The sequence below is a fragment of the Microtus pennsylvanicus genome, chromosome X (assembly GCF_037038515.1).
Source record: "Microtus pennsylvanicus isolate mMicPen1 chromosome X, mMicPen1.hap1, whole genome shotgun sequence".
Taxonomy (NCBI): Eukaryota; Metazoa; Chordata; class Mammalia; order Rodentia; family Cricetidae; genus Microtus; species Microtus pennsylvanicus.
Window position 1 is genome coordinate 18502965 of NC_134601.1, and position 6000 is coordinate 18508964.

A 6000-nucleotide genomic window follows, 5' to 3' on the forward strand; every position below is an offset into this window, starting at 1 on the left:
GGCTCAGAGGTTAAGAGCATTGCGTCCTCTTCCAAAGGTCCTGAGTTCAATTCCCAGCAACCACATGGTGGCTCACAACCATCTGTAATGGGGTCTGGTGCCGTCTTCTGGCCTGCGGGCATACACACAGACAGAATATTGTATACATAATAAATAAATATTTTTTTTAAAAAAGAAAGAAACTGCCTTGCCCCTTTGATAGGACAGAAAATTAGGTAGGTGGAGTAAACAGAACAGAATGCTGGGAAGAAGGGAAGTGAGGCAGACATCATAGCTCTCCTCTCCGAGATGGATGCAGGTTAAGATCTTTCCTGGTAAGCCACCACCTCGTGGTGCTACACAGATTTTAGAAATGGATTAATCAAGATGTGAGAGTTAGCCAGTAAGAGGCTAGAGCTAATGGGCCAAGTAGTGTTTAAAAGAATACAGTTTCCGTGTAATTATTCTGGGGCTAAGCTAGCCGGTGGCTGGGAGCTGGGTGGCGGGAAGCGGCTCGCAGCTCCTTACTATAGTGTCTTTTTTTCTTTTGCACTGAACTGATAGGAATTGGAGTTTTGGCTTCTAAGAGCTATGCTATATTCTAAACACAATATTTTCAATTCCCCATAGTTTCTTTAAGTACTTTTATAGCATTTATTTTATCTTTAAATTTGGCCTGTCCAAGGTTTAGTGGGCTGTAAGTCATGAAAAAAGTTGTAAAGTTGTCTTTTTCTCAGATAGCCACCAATTCTTGAATAATTTATTTTCTCCCAGAGAATTGAAGCAACATTTTATCATATAATAAATAGGTGGTTTGTATTTTGGTATTTTTCAGATTTTCAAGTTTCTTTTACTGTTCTGCCACTGTATTCATGTACTATTATAAAATTGTTTTCATAAATGTAAATTTATTATGTTTGAAAACCTGGCGAGTCCCAACAAAGAGTGGGAAAAGTTGGGCATGAAGTCCCACCCCTAACTGAGGAGTTATTAGCAATTGATACCTGCTGGGAGATGGATAGTCAGTTTTCTTTTTTTTCCCCCTTTGGTTTTTTTTTTCAAGACAGGGTTTCTCTGTGTAGCCCTGCCTATCCTGGAACTAGCTCTTGTAGACCAGGCTGGCCTCAAACTCATGGAGATCTGCCTGTCTCTGCCTCCTGAATGCTGGGGTTAAAGGCGTGCACCACCACTGCCCAGCAAGTAAGTTTTCTTTAAGAGTGTGGCCCTGGCCCCTGGTAAGTTGATCATGCTATAATCGAAGCCCATATATCAAAGAGTATATGGGCAACACAAGTTGGACTTGATAGACAAATAACAGAAAAAGAACACGCAGTTGGCTAGATGGGGAAGAGTTGGGGAGGAGTGAATATGATCAAAACACATTATATATTAGAACTAACATATATAAGATGAATAAAAATTATATATGTAATTTATAGATTGTTATCAAAAATACTCCATTTTTATCAAGTTAAATTTTCCTGCCTAAGAATATAATCAACTTTCTACTCATTTGGGGACTTTTATGCAAGGCCATACCTCCTAGGCCTCTGCAAGACAACACTACCAACCAGAGACCAAGTGTTCAAATGCCAGAGACTATGAATATTGTCATTCAAACTACCGCATGGAGGTTTTCTAGCTATCCTTTTTTTTTTATGGTGACCCTTTTCTTTTGCCAAAACCTCACAGGACCATGTCTGTTTGTGAATGCAAAATTCTTAATATTCTTCATAGTCAGTAAGTACATATACCATGGGACCAATGGAACATCTCAGAAAGAATGTGTTAAGAGCTTATTAGAAGATTTGAACTTTGGATAGGTGATCTGGGGTTAAGTTCAGGGAAACTAGGGCCTGATGAGTGGATGTCTTAATATCTCTTCTCTCTATAGCAGGCAGGCTATAGTTGCCACAGCTGTGGCTGGCAAAGTAGCAGGAGTCCCTCATATCAGGCAGGCAGACAGGAAGGAGGATGGTATTTTCCAGATTACACAACTGACCTTGCTTTTTATCTGCGCTTAGACAAAATTACAAAACGGTCTTATTTTGCCTCATTTTCTCATGGTCTCATGGTAACCTTGTCTGAGGTTGGCTTTGGTGAGAACAGTGAGATTCGATAGAAAAACAACATGGCCTTGCTCTGAGTGCCTGGCCAGGTTCCAAATATTAGAGCCTTCTGTTTGTTTCACCTTTCTCATGGGTTTCAAACCATGAGACACAATGTTCTGAATGACTTTAATCCTCTGAAACATGCTAAGGCGTGCTTTAGGTTGCCGTATTTGGTTGGTGGTTGGTTTTTTAATGTTTCATGTATGCCTTCAGAGACTTCATTGTGCACTTCAGTGTGATTTTCATAGATGTCCATTAGCACAGGATACCAACTATGATTCAGATCATATCCTTACTGATGTTTTGTTTGTTAATTGTGCCAGTTCATTTGTTTTAGAAATTGGCTGAGGAAGATATTTAAAATCTTTGACTAATATGAATAAAATAGCTTTACTAAAGTTGATTCTCTGGATCTACCAAACAATTTACAAGAAATAGGAAGTTCATAGAAAATTGTTGAACTATCTAATAGGACTGGGACCATCAACTTCCCAACATTCACCGTGTAAGTCACATTTTTGCCAAATAAATTGCAAAGGAGGAGAACAGAGAAAGAAGGAAAACCCGTAAATTAGGATACTTGCAAACATCAGTGGCTTCTGATCCTAACAAACTATAAATAATGTAAACAACAGATAATTTAAATACTGACTGGCTATTTGACCACATTAAATAATTACTGCTGAGCCAGCAAAATAGCTCAGTAGGTAAAGGCACTTGCTACCTAACCTGACTACCTGAGATCAATTCCCCAGGACCCACAGAGTGAAAGAAAACCAATTTACAAAAATTGCTCTCTGACTTCTGCATTTGCTTCTGCATGTACACGTATGTGCACACGAGAATGAGAGAGAGAGAGAGAGAGAGAGAGAGAGAGAGAGAGAGAGAGAGAGAGAAGAGAAATAAAAAACCATTTATAGCTTCTAGTTTAGTAGGGTTTTTTTTTTTGAGACAGGGTTTCTCTGTATCTTTGGAGCCTGTCCTGGAACTAGATCTTGTAGACCAGGCTGGTCTCGAACTCACAAAGATCCACCTGCCTCTGCCTCCTGAGTGCTGGGATTAAAGGCGTGTGCCACCACCACCTGGCCTCTAGTTTAGTGTTTTATGGGATTCCTGAGTATGGGAATGAGTGGATCTCTTGGGATCTTTTCCTTCTGTTTTATTAACAGTGTTTGAATGATTCCTGTTCTTCCAGAGGATCTAAGTTTAGTTCCCAGCACCTCCATTAGGCAGTTCACAGTTTGTAATCACCAGTAACCACAATTCCAGGAGATCTGATGCCCTTTTTTAACTTCCACAGGCATATGCCTACATGCACCCACACATACACAGGGAAATAGAGATAGATTACTTTAAAAATAATTATTGTTCCATGTTGCTACAGCAGCCAGGATCTGAGTTGATGTCTGTGGCTCCTATTACCACTGAAGGCCATGCAGATGACTGGGGTCTGGTCAGCCTGGGTCCATGGTACTGCTGCAGCTGGGGTCTGTGTTGATGTCCAGGACCCCTGTTACCACAAGGGGTCATAGGAACCATGTGTTTTGAAATCAGAGAGCCACACTGAGCTGGCCCCACCCCTTGCTGGCCCTGGGATAACTGTCCCTGTCCCTAGCAGGATACTGCAGCAGGAGAGCTGGCTCCCACAGGCATGAAAAATGGCCCTACCCCCCCACACACACCATGGGCATGCATCTCATCTGGGTAGCACACTAGAGCTGACCTATTAGCAGTAGCATAGGTGGGCCAGCCACGAATGCATGTATACCAGGCTTTTTCTTTTGGGCCATCAACCAGCTCATAAATAATGACACAGAAACTTATCATTAGGTTTGAATGCTGCTTGGTCCAGCTTAGGCTCATTTCTGGCCAGCTCTTTTGATGTGGGAGTGTCATATATCAATCTGTTGATTTCATTGGTTAAGTAATAAACAAACTGCTTGGGCTCATAGCTTAGAACATAGGTGGGTGGAGTAAACAGAACAGAATGCTGGGAGGAAGAGGAAGTAAGGTAAGACGCCTCAGACAGAGACGCCATGCTCCGCTCTCCCGGGGAGACGTGATTCAGCTCCGACCCAGGATGGACGTAGGCTAGAATCTTCCCAGTAAGCGCACCTTGGGGTGCAACACAGATGATTAGAAATGGGCTAAATTAATATGTAAGAATTAGCCTAGAAGAGGCTAGATAGAAATGGGCCGAGCAGTGTTTAAATGAATATAGTTTGTGTGTTGTTATTTCGGGCATAAGCTAGCAGGCAGCCGGGGTGCTGGGGATGCAGCCCCGCCGCTCTTATCACTACAAAACTCTTTTAAATTAACCTGTTTCTCTTTACCTACCTTTTGCCTCATGGCTTATTTATTACCTTTCTTACTTCTGTAGATCTTACTTTCACTTTTTTATATCTGACTGGTGTCTTGTAGCACAAATTCTAATTGGTCTTAATAATAAAAACTCAGAGTCAGCTATCAGGGGGTGAAAGCTGAAGGATCAGAGAAACAGAGTGGACAGTCACTAGAGTTCTACCAATGCACAGACCAAAGAGGAGATCCTGTCTTTACAAGTCCTCAGAGTGCATGCACTGAACTCCTGTCTCCTCCAGCCTTATATTCCTCTCTCCGACCAGCCATATCCCTTTTTGTCTCTACCTCCCTGGTGCTGAGATTAAAGGAGTGTGACTTCCAAGTACTGGGATTAAAGGTATGAGCCACCACTGCCCAACTCTATTTTGTGTAGCCCAGGATGGCCTTGAACTCACAGAGATCCCTCTACCTCTGTCTCCCAAGTGCTGAATTAAAGGTATGTGCCACCACTGCCTGGTCTCTATGACTAACTAGTGGCTTAAGTCTGCACTCTGATGTTCAAGCAAGCTTTATTGCTGTGGGACAATGGTTTTACCCTGTAAAGATTTGTCTCCTGTACTTGTTTAATAAAATGCTGATTGGCCGGTAGCCAGGCAGGAAGTAGAGGCTAGACAATGAGAATTCCAGGAAGAGGGAATTTTGAGTCTGCAGTCATCATCCAGACACAGAGCAAGCAAGATGTGACTGCCTTGATGATAAAAGATACCAAGCCACGTGGCTAACACAGACAAGAATAATGGGCTAATATAAGTTATTTGAGTTAATAAGAAGTCTGAGCTGATAGGCCAACCAGTTTATCATTAATGTAGACCTCTGTGTATTTCCTTGGGAATGAACTGCTATGGGACCTTGTAGGACAGAAACCCCACGCAACACTTTATGTGTTAGGTCACAAAATATCACTACAGTGTCTACCTGGCTTCTTGCTCCTCTTTCTATTGTTCCTCTCAAGCTTAGATTTCTCCTCCTATTTATTCTCTCTCCCTGCCAGTCCTGCCTATCCTTTTCCTGCCTAGCTATTGGATGTTTAGCTTTTCATTAGACCAATCAGGTGCCTTAGGCAGGCAAGATGAAATAAATACAACACATCTTTACATAATTAAAGACATCCTTACATCATTAAACAAATGCAGCATAAATAAAAGTAATACACCTTTATACAGTTAAAGTAATATTCTGCAGCATAAACAAATGTAACACATTTTTGCCTAGTTAAAATACTATTCCACAACATTTCTCCCTTTTATCTAAGTAAGAGAGGTTTTAACTTTAACATAGTAAGACTATATACAATAAGAACAGTTATCAAGTAAGATTACATTTACAATATCCAGTTCATTTGTATATGGAAAATTCAGAGAAATAACTCTATTATCTATTATATCTTGGTGAGTACAAAGCTCTATAGCTAATTTACCTTCTATCCTAACTAAGGAAAACTGCAACTATATCTGTCTAGTCTTCAACTCCATCAAAAGACTCCAGAAGGGTAGAATTATTACCTGAATAAGCAGAAAATGCAGTGCAAGCCACTTTCAAAGCTATAGAA